Genomic DNA, 22,048 nt, shown 5'->3' with positions numbered 1-22,048 from the left:
GTAAAACCAAACGATAAGTCAATATATTAAAGGTGAATGATGTTTATATTTATTACCCCAGGCATCACTGCACAAAAGTGATCCCGAGTGTGTGATGGAGTCCATGATGGAGTAGGCAACATATGGATATATATGTTGGTCTTTCAGAGCAAGGCTTTGTTGGTCAGACAGGCAGCCACTGCAATCTTAAACACTGTGAAATATGGATCACTGTTGGAGTGTTGACCTGGTCATGCACTGTACTGTTTCCTGACTGTGTGTGTGTGTGTGTGTGTGTGTGCGTACATGCACCTCAGGACAGAGTGAGTGTGTAGTGATTTAAGAGAGCAGCTCATTCCATTTTTTGTCTGTAATAAGTCTTTGCGCAGATCTTAGCTGATAACAGGGAGTCTGTCTGGGGAATATTTATGAAGACTAATCAGAAAGGTGTGACATGATGGCTTTTGTACAGGACGTCATATAGGAAACTGTCTCTAAATCAAAGGGGAGGGGGGGAGGGGGGGAGAGAGAGAGAGAGAGAGAGAGTTTTTTAAAGCTACTTTTCTGTGGGCCTGTGATATTGACATGAGGAATACATTCAGGTCAAGCAGCTTACCAAACAACTAAAAAATATTTATTAACTGGTAATTATACCACAATGACTCAGAATTCTCAATTCTGATTGGTCAGAAGGTATGGAATAATTTTCTATAACAGCAGCTCTGATAGTAGTCTGTCTGCACTTGTTCTAATACATTATTGTTTCTATAGTAACAGCTTACACAGGGACTTGTATGCAGGCATATCATATAATCTATAAACAAATGCAATAAACAAATGAAAAAATGTGTTTTTTAACAAAGAAAATCTAATCAATCTAATCACTGATATGGTGAAATTTTCTGTATTTAACATTTATGGAAGGAGTCTCCAGTGCAAGACAGTCTTAAGGACTGTTTATAGCTGCTATAATGTAAGTGACAACTGGAACTGACTTGTTTTGTGGATGTTCCACAATATTAAATGTATCCATAAATGGTTAAATAGTATGACATGGCATTCACTAACACTGAAGATTGTAATCATTGGCAAATAGCTCTGGTATAAGAGAAACTGAACACTTTGGGACTTGCTGTTATTGGAAAATAATCAACTTCTGGGTGTTAATGGCATCACACTACCCCATTGTTAATTAGTTTCCTCTAATAGCAAGTCCTGAAGTGTTTTATTCCTTTCTTATAAAATAGTCCATTAGTAAATTTGCTTCACTTTTTCATAGAATTGTGTTCATTGAAAAAAAAAAAAAGCTGTTTGTTCTGGACCACTGACTCTCCACAGGCTGCGACCGAGGAAGGTAAGAGCATCTTTGCTATTTCTCTCTTTTTCTTTGTCTGTCTGACTTTGTCTGTTTTCTTGGCAGGAGGATAAACATGATGTGCACATTCCTATCGTTGTCATGGAGACGCTGAGAAAGCACAGCTGGACAAGGAGAATATGAGGTAATCCTGAGATCCTGAGCCCCAGGGGCTGCTCCTGGGTAAATATTGATTTTAAATAAGAAATAAAATAAAAGAAAAAGAGCAGCAAAGAAACAATGACCTGGTTCACCCAGAGTAAGCATTTAGAGCTTACAGTGCCAATAGGCAAACTGTAGATACAGTAAGGCAGACGACATCCTGCTTTATATGAGCCTTTAAAAAGGTCAGAAGATACTTTAGTAAGCAGTCTTTCTGCTTATACTGTTAGCTGAATGCTAATTTCCTTAGACCAGGCATTGTGCATATCAACAGAGGCATATGATATAATAAATTGTCTTGACATTTCTTGACAAGATTCCAACTGCACTACACTAAACTGTATCATATAGGGTACAAATGCTTGTCACCATCAAGAGTCTATCTTCCACTTGTAAATAGGGATGCCACTGTGAGGAGAATAACTGAACTGGCCATAGGTGGAAAGTACTCAAGTAATAGTACTTAAGTATCATTTTAGGGGATTTGTACTGAATTAACCGAGCATCATTACAATGTTTCCACTTTTTAATCTTTAAATTTTCAAGAAATGAGAAATAAAACATTTGAGGTGAGCTGTTATCGGAAAATAAGCAACGACTGGATGGTATAATGCGGCCTGACCCAAAGCGGAGTAACCACCCCAAGTGAATTATTTTTTAATAACAGCATGTCCCAATGTGTTTAAATTCCTCTTATACTACAGCAATTAGCCAACGATTACATTTATTGTTGAGGAATGTCCGTAAGACAAGTGAGTTCCTGTTATCACTCATGTTATAGCAGCTATAATCAGTCGTTCCCTCACCACTCTCTGTTTTTCTGTCTAATGAAGTTAATAAGAGAAAAATACACAGCTTGTCATTTTACTAAGAAACCACAAAGTATAAAATCTTCTGTCCTGGAGACTTTTACATGGCAGAAAACTTACAAGCCAGGAGAAATGGTAGTATAAGGAATTAAGAACTCCGTTCCTAAGCTTTCCATTACCACCATGAAACTGTGTTGTCCTGACATAGAATTTCAGGTAAAATAACTTACTTTTTAGTGTTAAATACTTGAATCCATTGCAAATGGACATGATTTACCTTGAGTTGGGTGGGTATCATTTTAATTAATTGACTAGCTAATTTTAATTGGGTAATATTTTTGACACAATATTTATACATTCATTAAGACCAATTTCTGTATATTGGTACTGGAACTGACTACCCAGGGTCTCTATGAACTATAAACTTTGTGGGTCCACAGAGACTGGATTTGCAGTGAGTGCAGAAACTTGTGGAATTCCCCCAAAACTCACCAAAATGTAACATTTGACTGTTGTACCTCTGATGGTACATTTACAAATGTACAGTACCCTATTTTGCCAGTATACACAAATTAGTAGGAAGAGATGGAGAAAAAAATGAGGATTGTTTTGTCACAAGGTATCAAATTGAAATTACAAATCACAGAAACACAGTTTAAAAAAAGAACATTAAACAGCTTAGAGTTATTAAACTCCAATCCCTTAAGCAGGCAAGAGCAAAGGCTGAAAGCATAGTTCTGGCCAGATCTAGCATGTTTGGCCTGAGGCCTTTGGAACTGGACCTCAGATAAGTCTGATCTCTGCATAGTAATATCACCGTCCATTTCCTCAGCCTCCCTCTTTTCTGCCCCTTGATCTGACTTGAGGACTATTTCCTCTCACTTTGTTGTGCAAGATCTGTGGATAAAGTCTTACAAAAACAGGCGGCCATTACTCGATTCACCAGAATACAAAACAAACAGGCCCCTAATTGTAGCCAAAGTGAAAAGATCATGGCTGAGATGAGCAAGAATGCTGAGAACGGCAGCAAATTGACGTCTCGGAGCAGAGATCGAGGTGAAGTGAGCCGAAACGAGAAAGAGAGATAGGCCTGGGAGCAGACTGTGCTCAAGTGCTCCAGGCCTTTGTAGAACTAAGTTTCAAAATCATTGCTACACCCAGTGGACTGAGAAATGGGGTGAAACCAAAACATAAGTTGTGCAAGAATGACCAAAATGAAGTTATTGTGAAGGAAAAACTGGACAGTTTTAGAGATCTCATATAGTTTAGGCAAACTGCAGAATTATTTGCATTCAAATGACACTCTTTCACAATCCTGTAATGTAACCTTTCCTAACCAAGTAACACACAAAGACTGTTCAGTTGCTTTCACTAGAAATAAGGCTCTTTCCCACAGACACAGAATATACAGGCAAGTGCAAAAGTTTGCATACAGTAAGGACAAAATGATGAAGACAAATACTACATTTAAATTATAGCAAGACGTTTACTGTGTTACAGATGTTCAAACAAAATATAGTCAAATAGTGTAGGTTAATATATTCATTGTATTCATTCATTCATTCATTCATTCGTCCCCAGTAATGAGTTTATCTGGTCAAGGTGGCCATGGAGTCGATTGTGGGGAAACTAGGTGTGAGGCGGGAATACATCCTGGATCCATCCACCAACCCATCACAGAACACCATACACACACACTCACACACTCAGGGGCAATTTATAGTAACCAGTCTACCTAATGGCATGTTTTTGAGAGGTGGGAGGAAACCACAGAACTTGGAGGAAACTCACACAGACACAGGAAGAACATGTGCAGCTCCACAAAGACAAGAGCTTAGGGTTGAACTAGGGACCCTTCGAAGACTTCAATGATCATATGATGTTTTATTTCTGTTATTTTATGTCAGTATTTGGTTATTTTCCATACTGAGTGAGACTTAAAGCTTGATGTTAAGGTTTTCAAATAGATCTTTATTGTCATCTCTACTATGTACAGTATATACAATGTACAGTGCACAGTGAGATGAAATAACATTTACTGAAGGGTGCACGGTGCAATATTATTAGTTTAAAAAATTCTATCAGATGAAAATTTTGCCTTCCTCATTCTGATTCTGAAATAAATATTCTCTAACAACTTATGCCCACCTGTTTTCTTTATAACTGTCTCCAAACTCTTTGGCATTCTGTGCGCAGCTTCTGGATCCTCTCATTTATAATACATGGATGGCCCCTTAGTCCAACTTCCAGCATGTTTTTCATGATACATAGTAACTATATAACTCTACCATATACATATCATACACTGTCTGATTTATATCAGGCATAAATCACGACCAAGAGAGTCATGGAAGGACTTAGGAATTATTCTGTTGACTTTTGGGTTGTTGGAATTCTTTTTATTTGTAGACAACTTGTAAAAAATTGATAAATGTTCTGCGGAATGTGGCGGTGCAACGATTAGCGTAACTGTATCATAGCTCCAGGGTCCCCAGTTTGAATCTGAGTACAGGTTACTGAGTGTTTTGAGTTTCTGTGCAGGTTCTTTCGGTATCTGCATAGGTTTCATCTGGGCTCTTTGTTTTCTTCCCACCTTCCCACTACCAAAAACATGCCAGTATTGTGATCTGACTTTAAATTATTCCTAAGTGAGAAAGAGTGTGTGTGAGACTTATTTTCACCCTGTAGTCATATTTAAAATCCCATCTTTGCATTTTTAAGACAATGTCTCCAGATCATGTAAATATAATATGTAAGCAGAGCTGCAGATATTGAAGTCTCAGGCTAAACCTTAAGCTTCTGTACTCGTGCCATTTTACTGTTTTACTTTCTTCATAACCACTTCCTCTGGATTGTATGCATTGCGCCGCCAGTAGACTTCCCTCTCCTCACAGATAAATCAGAAATAAAATATCTCGACCTCCCTCTCCCTGTGTGCTTTATGGTCTCCAAGCATCCCACTGTTCTTACCCCTCTCTCTTTCTCATTTAGTTCTTCTATGAGTATGGTGTGTTCCTGATACAATCACTTCAGTTATTTTGTGGTCTGCTTGTAAAGCTGTAACTGTTGATGAACACCTTTCATCCATGACATGAGGCTCAAAGTGCCCTCACAAGGAAATTAAAAAGACAATTGACAAGATAATATGGAGAATCAAGTTGGCACGTACAATGAGCAGAAAAAAATAAAAAATAAAAATAACAGAAGCTTAGTAATGAAACACAGAACTCTCAGAATTTAAATAGGGACACTAATCAAGGGGAAACACAAAACAGGTGAGTGTAATCAGAAGGGGACTAGCATGTGACATGGTCATGTGATCTGGCTGTAGTCTGTGAGGCTGATGGGAAATGAAGTCCAAGGCGGCCATGTTGTGAGGTTGTGGTGAACCCTGGAAGTGGACATGAAGCAGAGTTAGTACGTCCTGAAGTTTTATTTCTTCTTAGACCACAGCAATTTACAGATGCTAACAATTTTTTATTTATTGAAGAACATGTCATACTTTTTTATCTATTTATAGTTATGTATAATGTTGTAGAACATCCACAAAACAAGTTAGTTCCTGTTATATCTTATGTCATAGCAGCTATAAACTCTCTCTTTTAAGTTAATAAGATAAAATGCAGCTTGTCTGTCCTGAATAATTTCCTGTGCTGGAAAACTGTTACAAAAAGCTGACACTGGAGACTCCTTCCAAAAAATGGCTTACAGAAAATGTATATCACCATATTGACAATCAACTTTTTAAAGATCTAATTATATGGATCAACAGCACTGCGGTATAAAAACTACCTCTAGCTAAACTTATGAAAATATATTCTTATGTGCATATACTCTTATGTGCTAGATTTTAATAGGGTTTGAATTGTAAGCTGGAGTTGTGAAAAACAAATCATATACATACCTTTTCAACTACATAAAGTGTCTTGAAGTGAGAATACAGTGTATTTTGCTTTATATTCTGCTTATGGTTGTGTGATATGCTATTTAATGCAAAAGATGAATGTACACAGTGTAGATCTCTGAGAGACTGAACAGCCCTGAGGCTCATGCTTCTTCTCAGAGCCACGCTGGAATTTCCTGTGCCCTCGTTGGTGCAGTGAAAGATGGGGTGGGTGGGCTTCAACATGTCCCCCAGGCACAACCATTATGTCCTTTCATAGTTTATGCTAAAACATTTAGGCCCCCTATTACACTCGCTATGTGCTTTATATAGCTGGAACACTGTGCTCTGAGTTTACATGAGAGAAAAGGCCTCTTATTTCTCACCTTCATTAAGCAGAAAAAATAAACTAAAAAATATTAGTATAATGCTCTCTTTTTTAAATCATGATTGGTGGCACCATGGTAGGAAAATCCAAATTTATTATTTTAAATGTTATATTGATAAGTGTTACATTATAGTCACACATTGATCATGCAAAATGACTACAAAGGCCATCATGTGATAGAACATGGTGGAAGAAATCATCGGAAGGCTAAGCCTTGTTTTTATGCCAATACTTTGACACCTCTAGTTTATGATATATTAATATATTTCCAAAATGACCAGGAAATGTTTTTATTTAGGCTACATTTTAATCGTGCCTCTGCTTTCTCTCCTTTGGGCGGTCATGTGTGCGAAGAAGCCAATATAATTTTTGTGTTTATTCTGTGATGTGCTGCCAACCATTTGATTTAAAAATTTAGCACAATGAAATGCCAAGAGGACAAGAAGCCAATGAAAAAGAACCTGTTCAGGGGAAAAAATGTCTGGAAATTGAAGTGATTCAGAAATGAAGGAGTACTGAGGACTAAATGCTTCATCAGATGGCACAGATGGCACAGTCAGTACAGGATGATACAGGTCATTTATAAACAAATCACCAGCAGACTCAGAGAATGTGGTGTTAAGGATGTGATCAGTGATATTATTGGAGATAAGATGATAGAAGGTCTTCTGAAACTCAAAATGTAAACATATACACATGTTCATCCTATCTGTGTAGTGTTCGCTCCAAAGACATGCTCAAATGTGTGAATGCTAATGCAAAAGGGGTGGCAGGTAGCGATGCTTCCATGTCCTGATTGGCTGGCTGTTGGTGGTCCACATAATTTGTTTTTTCTACCATTTACAGAGCCTGAGGTGCTACAAATACCAGGGTTTCTCCTCTGAACAATTATTTTATTAACGGCTGCTGGAATGTAGTTATAAAGAGAAGACACTGGTGCTAACAAACTTAAACTTAAATTCCACCAAATCCATTGTATGTGGGATTTCTAATACATCTCATATAGTGTAAAATGTCTTTTAATGCCAAATGTGAAAGCGTGCATACTGGAAAAATACCATTAGAAGGCTGGTACAAAGCTCAATTTACATTACCAGTAAAGGTATGCCAGTAATGTCCTGAGTTATGGCTGTGTCTCTTTCTTTGAAGTGATGGTCTCTCCATCAGACTGAACTTTCAGTCTGGGCATCCAAAAGGCCAATAAACACTGAGGGTGTAGTCTGTCTCCTTCTGACAAACTGTGCCAAATGTTCCTGTATACTTATATAGCACTAGCAACTTTCCAAGATGGCTTTGAAATGCAGTGTTAGGGGTTAAACTACCAACTCAACTCACCAACTTGGTCTCAAAGCATACATTTTATAGCTATATATATAAAATATGAAAGACATCCAAAACTGGATATCAATTTCAATGAGAGGACGTTTATAATTTAAACGTCCCTACAATTGTAATGTCACTGTATGCTGTAAATAGGGTGTAGTCCTATAATAAATAGCTTTTTCCCATCAAAGTGTAGTGCAGTAGAAGCGACTGCTGCCAAAATATGAAAAGATCTTAAATATAGCAATGAAGCACTGCAGATACGGTCTACACTGTGACTTTTCACCATGCTATGTGGGTGTGTGTTTGGTGGTGGAGGTGGCGGGGGCGTTTGTTTAATTCTAATGAGGTGGTAAATGGCTCTAACACAGGAATGAGTCACAGACCTTTCATTTGCCAAAGAAAAATAAACCCGTCCAATATCTGATCCCATCCACCTAGTGGTTTTTTTTTTTTTTGTTTTTCAAAGGGGAACATAATGTACGCATAAAGTTGAAACGTCTCTGTTTTACACACAGCTGTCTGCTCACGAACAAACCTCACATGACTGACGAGTTATGGCTTTAAGGCAGAGAGATACACAGTCCTCCAGAGCCAGAGAGGTTTTCCGTAGCCCTATGAGAGAGGGATGATGGTGGAATATGAGGATAGAGAGAGAGAAAAGTGAAAGGAAGGAGGAATTACGGCCGAATAGGGAAAAGGAGTGTGAGAACTGAAGGACTAGGAAGATAGTGAGAGAGATGCGAAAGAGGGAGGCAGAGGTGTGGACAGTTTTTTTTTTGTAACAGTTCTGGAGTAACCTGGCTCTCTAGAGACTGAAGAATGAAGTTATGAGGAACCAGAGAGAGAAAGTAATGTTGTGGGTCAGTGCATTCCCTCCATGTCTCAGGCTTATTGGCCAGCCTTTCCTTCCCCACTAAAGCCCACTGTGTGTGTTTGCACAGCTGGGCGGACAGCGCAGATAGATGGACGGAGAGATCCCATCCACCACCCCCCCCCCCCCCCCCCCCATCCCCCTATCCCCAAAAATATCAACCCCCAAATTCTCCACTCAGCTTTTGTGCCCCCACCAACACTTCCACTGGGGGTTTCCTCCACTCTTAGCCCTGAGGTACTACAGCCTCTGCCTGAGTTTGTTTGCTTTAGCAGGCCACCTCACCATGACTCCAGGCTCTCAGTATTTTTAGAGAGCCGTCTTTCGTTTGCCACGAAGATCTAACCACAGTCTGTTTGCCTTCCTATTATTTTCCCTCTGTCCTATTTATTTAATTTGTATTGTGCATTTTGTTCCCTATAATGAAACCCCATAGCTCTTTGAACACTCTTGATCTATAATAGCACAATTGTCAAGAATTCAAGGGGGGGAATGTTATTGCTTTGGCCTGAATTGCAACACAGAGACACAGAAGAAATAGTCAGTCTTCAAAAACCACATCATACCAATAGGTAATTCATGGTAATAAGCATAGCTGACCACAATAACTACAGATGCATTCATATGAAAAATGTGTACTGTAGAGTCAAACTTTAAATTGCGGGTTTGTTAAAAGTAGATTACAGACATAGTGTATTTAGTGGTCACCATAACCAGTGATAATGGTGGGCTATAACATGTCCATGTTTAGGAATTCACCTCTGATTTGGTGGTATTTATTTAGCATATTTGCCGTAATCATGGTGTTTTTGTGGGCCTACCATTTTGTTTGAAAAGACTAACTCAAATATCATCCTACACAGATTCCTTCATCAAAGAATAATAAATAATAGACTCATCCTCCATTTGACCCGCACGTTATTATGCTGCTGTGGTGCAGCCATGCATTTGCAGTCCACCTGCGACGGAACGGACAGTGACTGCAGGTGGAACAGCTGGGCAACAGATGTCACAGTTAGCCAGTGTGCACAATCCCATCACTGTCTTTTAGAAAACATGTAGCCACCACTCCACTCGCTGCTCTGGTGGCCATTTTGTTTCTCCAATGCATGGCCCAGTTTCCTGTTTCACAAAAGGGGAATCACGGAAACAGTAGAAATTACAATTGTGTGGTGAAAGACTGTCCGGCTGAGGTTAGTTAGGTCCTTTTAGCACTTCTGCACTTCTCTGGATCTGTTCAACAAGAAGCCAGCAGAAAATTCCAAACAGATGTCCATTTCTCCCGCTTTTATAAAACATGCATTTCCAATTACCTGTCAGCCTCTGAAGCCATGTGCCTTCATGCAGCCCAACACAGCCTTGTGCTAATGTTCAGGAAGTATTACATCACCGAAAAATAAACCGAAGCAGGTGTAAATATATTTGTGTGGCGAGTTAACAAACTATAAATAAACTTATTATTCCCAAATGCTATTAAAACTCCCCAAATGACTAATGCCCTCTATGTCTAATAATATTCCCTTTAAACATAAAGTCTGTCAGGAAATAGACCAGTGTATATAAATTCATAAGTGCACCATCAAATGCAATAAAACAGACGAAATTAAGGTTTTAAGAGCCATAGTTGAAGGTGGATATGCAATTTGTGAGCATGAATTTGCTTAGCTACTAAAGATTTAAATGTGCAAGTATTTTGCTGAACTAAAATAGAAAGAGAGAATTTATGATGTGCATGCAGTTCTTTAATTGCATACTGAAGATAAATCAGGCACTTAGCATGCACACCTTAGTTCTCCTTGTCAATTTGTTTAACAGATTTAAAATTAAAGTTTAAGTTTAATGCACAGTTCTCGGGTGCTTTTAAAATCACTTTCCCAGCAATCAGCAAGTTTGTGTACACAGAGAATGACATTCTCCCTAAACCTCAACTCTTATTTACTTAGGGTATCATGGTGCTCAACTTGGAATGACACACTTGCAATATGCATGGAAATCTACATGCAATCAAGCACATAAAATCAACAGTCTTCATGCGGTTCCAGCTAAAAAGTCCCGTTATGTTTATGTGGTGATCCCATTAAATCACTGTATGCTTGGCTTTTATATGCCTTCTCCTGGAGGCCTGACACATGGTTTGTTGAATTTCTCCCTTGATATTCTCAGAGTGGGTACAGACCATGCGAGTTTGGCATTCATCTTTAACTAACGCTCTCCATCATCTCTCTAAGGATTCAGGCACATCGTTCAGAGAATGACAGGTCATGCCTGATAGTCCTCTGGGTCTTTGTTTAACAAAGGATAGTGGGGAGAAAAATGGGAGGTTGAAAAAGAGCATGTGCCGAGTCAGAGAAACAGGGGAGCAATATTTTGAGAGGAGCTGAGAGAGAAGGAAAGAGACAGCAGAGCGATATTTCTCCTCTCCTCCCCAGCTGTGGAACCTCACATCTGGCTCTATGTGGGCCAGATTAATGCCAGGCTGTCAGGCAACAGTGGCCTTACCCCACCGACGGGAAATGTTGTTCTTGGAATGCCACGCCACCCTCCGAACCTTCAGACCAACTCCCCCGATCCTTCTCTTTTCCCCTTCTTTCCCTTCCTCTTCTCACTCTCTCTCTCTGTCTCTCTCTCACTCTGTGTCTTTCTTTTCCTCCTGTCTGCCAACATAAACCCCCAAAGCCGCAGCAGCTTCACTGCTGACGGGCAGAAATTAATCGTGAAGGCCTTACATGGAGTGATTTATCAACGGCCACTCCAGTTCACAGTCTGCGGTGAGGCAGGCCGGGGCCTGGGAGCTCTCAGGAACCCAGCCTAGGAAAAGTCAAAGAGAGAAAAGAAAGAGCCAGATTTACCATTAGCAAGTGCCACCTACTAAGAATCTCTGCAAGAGCAAGACTCATGATTCAACCAGTTCAGTTCATGAAAACTGAAAATAAAAATGTGTGTTTTAAGTACTTTGAACATGCTTTTAGTAAGCCTTCCTGTGAGCAAGTCAACATCGATAAGTCTGAGTTGTTCTGGCTGCCTCTACTTAGGCTATAGGCCTTACAGAACTTCACCAAGAGCTGGAAAAGGAGGTCCTGTCTCTCTCTCACATACCCACCCAACCTGAAAAATCTCCCACCAACCTCCAGCTGATCTCATCAGCCACGTAAACACTTGCTCCTGCCCTGGAGACTATGGGCACCATCCCAGAATAATCAGTTGCTTCAGACCTTGTACAATGGCAAGGTCTCAGGAACATTGAAAGCTTTATCCCAAAGGCTGGAAGGGGGACACTTTAGTCAAATACATAAAACTTTAATTGAACATTTGCTGTGCAAGACTGTAACTGCAGAGGACACTTCACTTTGCCAGTCCGGTACCCTAAGATAACGAGTAGGCATTCGATATAAAGTAAAGCCAGTGTACAGCAACACATCACTTTTATGGCCCGACCTCTTACATAAGGACACTTTTGAGCAGGCCTGGTGCTTTATGTGCTGTGTCCCATTGCAGTGAACTCTCCCCTTCACTGAGGAGGCCTGATGCTGTCTCTGCCTAATCCTGTCCATGAAAAATTTGGAAAGTGGTAATTGGCCCTGTTACTCTACCCTTGTTCTCATGATGATAAATCAATGGCAGTTTAGGCTCATGATTCCCTCTAGCTCTCTTTCTCATACACTCTCTCTGTCCTTACTTAGGGTATCAAGTTTGTGGCAGTATTTTTTCCCATAATAGAAATGCTAAGAAAGTGATAGAGAGCAGTATTACACACCTACCCGCTGTCCAGGTCTGGCAGTCCTGTGATGTAGTAATGAGGAAGGCGTCTATGTTCTAAAAGAAACAGTAATGGATGGCCTGCCACCCACCCGGTCATGGCAGCCTCCTGAAATATTAAGGGAAAATGTTGTGGCTTTGTCTGCTGCTTGTGTAAACGGGAGTCTGAAAGTAGGTCAAGCCCAGGATTATGTGTTGGACTGGGCTACATTAGCTTGGCTTTTGCTTGCTGGACTGGCTACTTTAACCTGGCTTTTTTGTGCTGCACTGGACCACTTTAACCTTAACCTGGTGTTTTTGTGCTGGACTGGCTGGTTTAGCCTGGTTTTTCTGTGCCAGAATGGGACAGTTTAGCCTGGCTTTGTATGTTTGACTGGCTAATGTAGCTTGGCTTTTGTATGCTAGACTGGGTCACCTTAGACTCACTTCAGTGTGCTAGACTGGCTTGTTTAGCCTAGATTTATTTGTTCTGACCTGGATGATTTTAGACTGGCCTTTGTGGGCTGGACTGGTTCACTTTAGATTGGCCTTTGTGGGCTGGACTAGCTAGTTTAACCTGGCTTCTGTGCATTGGACTGGGCCATGTTAGACTGGCTTCTGTGTGCTGGACTGGGCAACATTAGACTGGCTTCTGTGTGCTAGTCTGGCTATTTTAGGCTGGATTTTTTATGCTGGACTGGGCCACTTTAGACTGGCCTTTGTTTATTGTACTGGGACATTTTAGACCGCATACATGTGTTGGAATGGGTCATGTGTGCTGGATTTGGTTACTTTAGCTTTGCTTCTATGTACTTGACTGGGCCACATTAGACTGTGTGCAACACTGACTATTTTGGCCTGGGAAATCTGTGCAAGACTGGGGTACTTTAGACTGGCTTTAATGTGATGTATTGGCTGGATTTTGTGTGCACAACTTGGCTACATTCTTGGAAAAAAGGTTTCCCCTACCAGCCTAAAGAGAGAATCATATAACATTGGTTTGCCTCTCAAAAGAGGTTTCATGTAGAACTTTCTTGTAGAAAGCTATAACTGTTAATTGTCCAAAAAATCCTTGAGGAACTTTTTTCCTAATAGTGTAGCTTGGCTTCCGTGTCTATCGAGGCCTCTTCATGGAGGTTTTCCTGGTTTCTGAGTGTTGTAATGGCCAAATGCAGCATGCAAGCATTTATGAAGCTGTGCCAATATAGCTTGCAAGCTTCTGTGTAGGCCAGGGCTGGCAGGGCTTAGAGTCAGGAGTTCCTTGGTTTGCTCACACAGGGGCTTTTGGTACTTAGCAGACACAATTGATCATTTCTGCTGGGCAGTGGTAACTTGGAAAGTACCAAACAGCAAAAGGAGGGTATTTTTTAGAATTTTAAATTGCCCGTGTTAAACGGTGGCTTACCGCAGTTTGAAAGCTTCTGGTGTGCTTTAAGCCAGTTAACCAGTGGTTAAAAAAGTCAATATTTATAACAATTTTACTGAAGTAAAATAAGGAAAACAGATATAATGGAGCTGCAGATGTGTTTACCTTTTGGCACCCCAGGTAAATGGGTGTCACTTCTGTAAAAGCTTTATTGCTTGGCGTTCTAGCTTTTTTTTATAGGATGCAGGCAACTGGTCCTATAAACTTTTTCATTGGAGCTTATTTGCAGTATAAGACCAGCAGGATATGATGCCGCCTCTCTGTCTGGGGACTGTTTTTTTTTCTTGTTTACTGTTTACTGTGCTCTTGAGAGCTACAGTGCATGCAGTAGTCAGGTGGTCTAGACATCTTTTGGCCAGGTGATGGATCTCAGTGAAAGGGTAGCAGTAAAGGGTTAGTCTGGGGAGAATGGTGTTTCCTCTGCAGTGGTCGCTACTTCCTGTACAGGTGGAGGACCTACCGCTGACCCACGGTCCCCCGGCTTGTAAAAGCACATTAAGCACTCTCCACCATGAGAAGCAAGATATGTAGAAGCAGGCCCAAGCAAAGGTATTAGAACTGAGGAGGCACATTTTCCACTATAAATTCAGGAGGGCCGACGCAGGGTGTATGTGGGGAGGGCAGCACTTTGGGTGAGAGAGAGTAAGAGAGAGAGAGAGAGAGGGGTGCAAACTCAGGTGATATGAACTGAGAGATGGCACTTAAAGAAGAAAGACACCTTAGTGAAAGGATCCTACCCCTATAAAAGGGACTTAGATTTGTCTGTTACTGTTTTAGTGTATCAAGGAATATTATAGCCAATTCTGTGTTATTTTTAAACAGTAATTGTAAGCAATAAATGTATCAATTTAAAGGAATATTCAAGGGTTTTCTAACATAATCTCTATTTAGTGAATCATTGGTATATGAGATAAAAAATAATTGTGATGTTTTCCTGTACTAATACCTGCACTAAAAGGAACTGATAGCCTGTTTACATGTAATGGAAGTCTTTTTTTTTCCTTTACAAATTGTTGGCTGTTTTATTAACGTTGCTGTTTGTTAATTGTACTTTTACCATATATCTTCACTGTGATTGCTTGTTTTGTTTTTTTAATCTTTTATGTTTAAGTTCTTTTATCCTTATATACACCCATCGTTCACTTTATTAGGAAAACCTGTACAACTGCACATTCATGCAGTTATCTAATCAGCCAATCATGTGGCAGCAGCACAATGCATAAAATCATGCACATACAGGTCAAGAGCTTCAGTTAATATTCAAAAATGTGATCTCTGTGACTTTAGCTGTGGCAGGGTTGTTGGTACCAGATGGGCTGGTTTGAGTATTTTCACATACACGACAGTCTCTAGAGTTTACACAGAATGGTGTGAAAAACAAAAAACATCCTGTGAACAGAGACTCTGCAGGCTGAAACAGGAGTTGAGGAGCGAGATCAGAGGAGTATGACCAGACTGGTCTGAGCTGGCAGGGATTCTATAGGATTATTCTCAAATAAGCACTCTTTACAGCCATAGTGAGCAGAAAAGTATCTCAGAAGACACAATACATCAAACCTTGAGGTGGATGGGCTACAACAGCAGAAGACCACAATATCTGAGGCTAACATGGGCACAGACTCGCCAACACTGGACAGAAACTATTCTGATGTTTGATGTGAACATTAACTGAAGCTCTTGACCTGTATCTGCATGATTTTATGCATTGTGCTGCTGCCACATGATTGGCTGATTAGATAACTGCATAAATGTGCAGGTGTACAGGTGTTCCTAATAAAGTGGATGGTGAGTGTATATGTCTAAATATATGGCTAAATATTTGTCTAATTTTTAATCTTTTATGTTAAGCACTTTGAGATTTTGGACTCAAAATGAAAAGTGCTATATAAATAAAGATTACCATTATGGCAGCTGTTGCGACATCATTAACCATTAATACAAAATTCAGATTTCTGTTTCATTATAAGGGCCATAGGTTTTCTGTATATTTGTTATACATTAAGCTGCACAATTCATCCTTCAGGGTTGAGACAGTTTTTCAGTGGTTACAGATATAGTAATGTTTGAAATCATTTGGAAAAGTAACCAGAATTACTTTTTACTAAATTGATCTGGTGTTGGAAATTTCATAAAACTGGATAATAACAGCTTTGTTAAGACATTTTCTCTTATGTCTGTCTCATCTCAAGACTGTTATTGCTAGGGTGCTAGATTCACAAATTTAAACCTTTTTTAAACCTAATTGACAGAATTCCTCAACTTTCCCTAGACCTCTATTATAAATCCACTTTAAATAAACAGGTTTTTACTGTTTTTCTCAGTACAGTGAAGCATGGCTAAATTTTGTGACTATGGTTGTATCACAAACACTACAAATGTGATTGAAAAATTCAGTATTTAAGTAAGGAATTTTTTTGATTAGTTAGGGACTGTGTCTGTAGCATGCACACATACACAACCTGCTGTAAAGGACTGACAGTGTGTAAGGTGATAATACTTTAGATGGATGGGGTGAGGGTGAAGGTTAGTGACAGAGACCAGGACAAAAGGTGGAGCTACTCACTTTACAGAAGATCTGCTGTGGCCATTACTTACACATACACACAGATTCGCACACATGCAACATCAAAAAGTCTGCACCTGCAGGACTGGCCTCTCTGTGAGCGTCTGCTCTTGTAATTGTGGGTGCTGTGAGGTCAGTGGCTGTCTCCATAAGCTGCATACCCAGAGCTGGTTTCGTTCCACAGCTCCGCCTGCCATACATTCTCCAAATACAATCACATACGTACATACACACATACAAAATACAAACATTTTAAAGGAACATCAGTCAGAGAACCCACAGAATCTTTACATCACCATCTATTACCAAACTACTAAACAAACATACACTCAATCTGTATTGTCACTGAGGAAAGCCACAGAATCCATCATATCACTGAGAGAAACCACAACTCCACAAATGAAAAGTCTAAAAAATAATGAGCCAGGGAATCCACAAAATTCGTCTTCTATTGCAGCTTGGTCAACTTTTCACCAGACCAAAACACACAGAAAAATTCTCACTCAGGAATGACATAAAATATAGTGTGCAGTTTAATGATAGTGGCTGCTCTTTTAGAAATGTATTATGAAACAAGACCACTGAGGCTGTTGTGGATAAAATAGCAGTCTGGTAAGTACTTGTGCATTTACACTGTGTGTGAGGTAACAGTGTGTAAAAACTCACTTGAATTGAAATGGGAAATGTTTTATGCACATTATTATTATTGATATTCAGTAATGTCACACCTTCATGATTTTCACTTTGCAGAAATCTAAAAAAATTGGTTTGTGTATTGTCTTACAGCAGGATATATGAAGCAAAACAAGACAAAACCACACATTGTTTAGTTTAATATCATTTATTAATTAAGGGAATTGAGATCTGGTGTGTTTTTCTACTGAAAATTGGATGGAGTTGAGGCAGTATTTGTAGGGATGTCACATTCACGAATGAGCTGCACCTCTGACGCTGTTCACTTGACCCCAGTTTGAGTTAATTTCTCTCAGGACCCTGCGTGTCTCTCAGCGGCCCAGCCTAGCCTGTGGTTTACATTACAGGGCTGAGAACACTTGAGAACACTTAGAGGTAGAGGTGTGTTAATGAAGTCTGTCAACAAGACAGCACAACAACACACAGAAAGAGAAAGGCCCAGACCAATGATGTGTACCAATGTGGATATATAGTACTACAAATATGAGAACATGCACATTCAGCTTTAACTGGTGCATTCTGTCTTTTACGAAAACAAAAAAAAGTAAGTGTGTGTCACTAACCTATCATCTGTGCATGTAGGTGTGTTGAGCGTAGCGCAGGAGGACCTCTCCAGGGTGTTTGCATTGCTGCAGTACATCATCTGATGAATTAAGGACCGAAGAGCCCTTTGGCCCGGCATATATCACCCCGAGCAGAGTGGAGAGAGACGCAGTGCCCTGGAGAGCAGAGGAATGCTTCTGTTGCCTGCCTGGGATTGCATACACTCACATTCACATACATCCACACGCGTACACACTGATAAATCTTCTGCTATATGTCCTACTCCACCACTGACAGGTCCTCAGAGCTCCAAGATCTCCACCTCTGCTCCTGTACTGAGAAATGCATGCTGAAAAGATGAAGTGTTCTTCAAATGTACAGAGAACCAGTGCAGACATGTAAGTCTTTCAGTTTATCTTAGGTCTGTTTTTAAATATTGACACTCTTATAAGATTAAGGATTTTAAGTATTTAGATCTATCTACATTTTTGGCACCTGTATAGAGCACTATTTAACCTTTAAAAAACTTTTCTTAAAAAAAAGTAAAGCCTGAGCGTCAAAGCTCTCCAGGCCCTTGACACAATTAAGCTTTGTCTAGACATCTTTAAAGCCTTTGAATTCCAGTAGATTAGAAAGCCTAATTAATCTAGCCGAGCTGGCTCAGAGACACTGCACTGAGAGAGAGAGAGAGAGAGAGAGAGAGAGAGAGAGCACTAAAACTGTGGTTAGGCACTTGTGGAGAAAAACATCAGCATTAAAAGTACATTGGATGAGAAGAAAGATCAACAAACATAACTTTTACCAAAAAAGGTCCATTCTTGATTGACTGGAAAAACAAATTGTGTCAGTATTACTTAAACAAGAAATAATTTTTTTTTTTTTTTTTTTTTTAAATCATCTGTAGTAAGTGTGTTGGACCCTTATGAAAATTAACCACAGTTTTTTTGTGGCAAAAAATAAAACACTGGTTTGCAAACCATGGCTATTATGGTATGTCTGTCATAGTTTTACGACTACCGTGGTGATTATGTCATCCCTCAAAAAACATAATTGAAACTGTTTTAACTCTGAAGGAAATATGAGTAATGTTTGATAAAACATTACTCATGTGGGATGTATAATGGCTACAATGCTCTGTTTCATATTACATATTAAAGTTGCGTATTTCACACTAAATGAGAAAAATGTCATAAATTTTTTTTTTTATAAAGTAGCATCAAATAATATTTGCAGAATGGCTTACACCGTTGAGACAGAATAGTTTTTAATGAGACTTGCTTGTAGTATGTTGATGAAAAATTTCAATTCATTTATTTTTCATTTCAATTAATTTATTTTTATGTTGTTTTAACAATAAATGTGTTAGACAGTGCTTTCCACCACTATCATCAAAACACCAAGTTTCCAAGTGGCCCAACAGAAAGCTGTTCACCCTATAATTGGGAGATTGTTAGTTTGAATCCCGATAATTCCACAGCAATTTCTGGCCAGGAGCCAAGAGAGCAAAACTGGCTATGCTCTCTGGATGTGATTGATACTAGCCAATCATGGGCTTCTGCGAGCTCATGTACGTGGAAGAGGGAAGATAGCGTTTTCCTCTGAATGTCTTACACTGCCCTGTGACATAGCATGAGCAGGAGTTCAAAAACATACTGAGCATCCTGTAAACATACTTAGTACTGTTTGTCTTCACTCTTCTACACATGTTTACTGTAATGATTTATAATCTCACTATCCAGTGTCACCCAGAGTCCAGTTTCTCTCATGGTTTGTTCCTCATGCTGTCTCAGGGAGTTTTTCCTCACCACTGTTGCCTTTAGCTTGCTCACTAGGGATCTAAATCTAAATCTGGATTTCTGAAAATCTGCTTTGTGATCAATTTCTGTCAAAAATAAGCTACACAGAAGGTTGACTCCAGTAAGAAAAATAAGCTATCCTTAATTTGTCTACTCTCTTCTGTACCTAATTCATTGATGTTAGAGTGGTGCCTACTTCTGCTGCTTGAACATAAGGGTGCTTAATAGTTATGTAGTTTCAATTAGCTAAAATTTGAATACACTCATTTAAAACTATGTCCTCATCAGTAATCCTTAGTGGGGAAAGTAGGGGATTTTTGATGCGCTGGTTTTAGAAACTATCCCTCAGAGTGACCATCATAAATTCTAGTGACTGCATCCAAAATTTATGAGGCAGCTAGTGGTGCAGTGTTCACTGTAAAGGACATTCACACATACCTGCTTACAGCACATTAACGCCCTCTTGTGAATGGGCACCACACAGTGTGAAGGGTGGCTTGATAAGGACTACGATAACCGTCATGATTTGCTCTGACTCTTTTAAGAATATAACAGTCTGTGGTGTAAAGTGACCTAAACTTGTAGATATCCCTTTGTGAGCTTTAAAATCCTTACAGCTAAATCTAGCTAAGAAATCAAAGCAAGCCAAATATCATGGTTCACTTTAATTGTAGTTTCAGAATAGAATCTATTAAAATCTGATATCAGTGCTAAGTAATCTCGAAGAATAACATAAACAAACAAATGGCTTTGGCCTGACATGTAGTCCAAAAAAAAAACACAGAGGTGCCAAAAGCACAATAAATTTCCCTCTGAAAACACCATAAAGCGATTTCATGGACATCAATAACCTGGTAGAAGGGCCTTTGATATGATTCAATTCCAGCTCTTAAGCCAAGATACAGGCACACGCTTTGAAGATGAAGAAATACAGGTCAGGCTGTTAGAACACTTAAGGGTTTTTCTCTCCCCCTTTTTATGGCTTTCCAACACTGGGAGCTCTGGGAAGGCTGGTCAAAAATGCTTACAAATCACTAATTAGGGGGGATGGAGGGGTTTAGGGTCTATGAGGTAGGAGGAGACGTCTTAGTGAGCCTGGACCTCCACGTCAGAGCCGACGGCCGTTTCCTATAAATCCCTTTTCCTTTTATGTGTTTGGTTCAAAGGCTGTCCGGCCTGGAAAGTCTGACACAGGATATGTGAGGAGAGCCAGGACCAATTAACGTGTTCATCTCTGCACTTGGGCCAGGACAGCACGGGTGGCTTGTGTGAACTAATCAGGAGAGAGAGAGAGAGAGAGAGAGAGAGAGAGAGAGAGAAAGAAAGAAAGAAAAAGAAAATGCCAGATCACGATGCCAGATCTGCACTCCAAACGAGCTCCACAAGACTCTTATGTCTTCTCCAAGTGTCCACCACGAACTAAACTTAAATCACCGTTTTTATTGCTCCTGTATGAGCAGGTTCTCTGGACTATTTGTCATTTCTATGCAAGATGCTCCAGTCATAAACTCAACAGAACAGCTTCATTTGGTTTAAGAGAAGAATCGCATATGAGGAATGTTCCTCAAGCAGGTTTTGTATAAATTAATACAGATAATACAGATGAAACGTATTCCCTTACTATACTGTAGGTATCAGTATAACATTAACCCCCAACACACAGTTCATGTCCTCTAATGTACTTCAGAGTTATTAGCCCCCTTTAAAAGCATGTGTATTTAAAACAAAGTTTAAATTCATCCATTCATTTATCTTCAGTAAGCGTTTTTTGCTGGTCAGGGTCGCAGAGGAACAGATCCCAAGAACCTATCCCAGGAACACTGGATGTGAGGCAGGACTACTACATGTATCAGACGCCAGTTCATCACAGGTCATCACACACACACACACACACTCACACACTCATTCACACTAAGGTGCAATTTAGCCAATTCAGACAATCCATCTACATGCATGTTTTTGGGAGGTGTGAGGAAACCAGAGAACCCGGAGGAAACCAGAGAACCCGGAGGAAACCCACACAGATACAAGGAAAACATAAGAAACCGTACACAGAGTCTGGATCAAACCTTCAGAGTCTTGACGTGGCAATGTTACTTGTCGTGCCACCCAGAAAGTAGAAAATAACCAAAGTGTAAAATTAACATTACCCATTTTACCTCTCATACAATGAATGAAAGTACCTACTTTTTTCAAACACATTATTTTGTTAACTGGTTAAATAGTAGTATTTTCCTGTTCTACAAATGCCGTGATTCTGTGACACATTTGTCTATTTTGCACATGGAAGATCTTTCTATATATTGACCTAGCATTCTGTTTCTTGCACATTCTCTGAATACGCTGCTACTTTTCATTTAGTATTGTACATTCATATCATCTATGTACATATCATGCTGCTACCATTCGTTCTTTATATTTAACATATTTACACTGCCATTGTCATATTTATATTTATTTCTTTATCTCACTATTCTTATTCTTAATATCAATTTTATCTTAAAAAATTAGCTTGTTTTC

The 22,048-nt window shown here is 39.6% G+C and overlaps 1 long non-coding RNA gene across 1 annotated transcript; it reads left to right on the top strand.

Annotated features, from left to right (window-relative positions):
- The first annotated feature begins 1,320 nt into the window (after positions 1 to 1,320).
- Positions 1,321 to 21,627, top strand: LOC117595851 (uncharacterized). Its single transcript, XR_004577054.2, has 3 exons — positions 1,321 to 1,478; positions 17,772 to 18,130; positions 21,308 to 21,627. It is a non-coding gene; the product is annotated as an uncharacterized LOC117595851 (long non-coding RNA).
- Positions 21,628 to 22,048: the final 421 nt, after the last annotated feature.

Source organism: Pangasianodon hypophthalmus, chromosome 23 (assembly GCF_027358585.1).
Source record: "Pangasianodon hypophthalmus isolate fPanHyp1 chromosome 23, fPanHyp1.pri, whole genome shotgun sequence".
Lineage (NCBI taxonomy): Eukaryota > Metazoa > Chordata > Actinopteri > Siluriformes > Pangasiidae > Pangasianodon > Pangasianodon hypophthalmus.
Note: the sequence above shows the minus strand (reverse complement) of the source record. Positions and strands in the feature narration are given on the sequence as shown.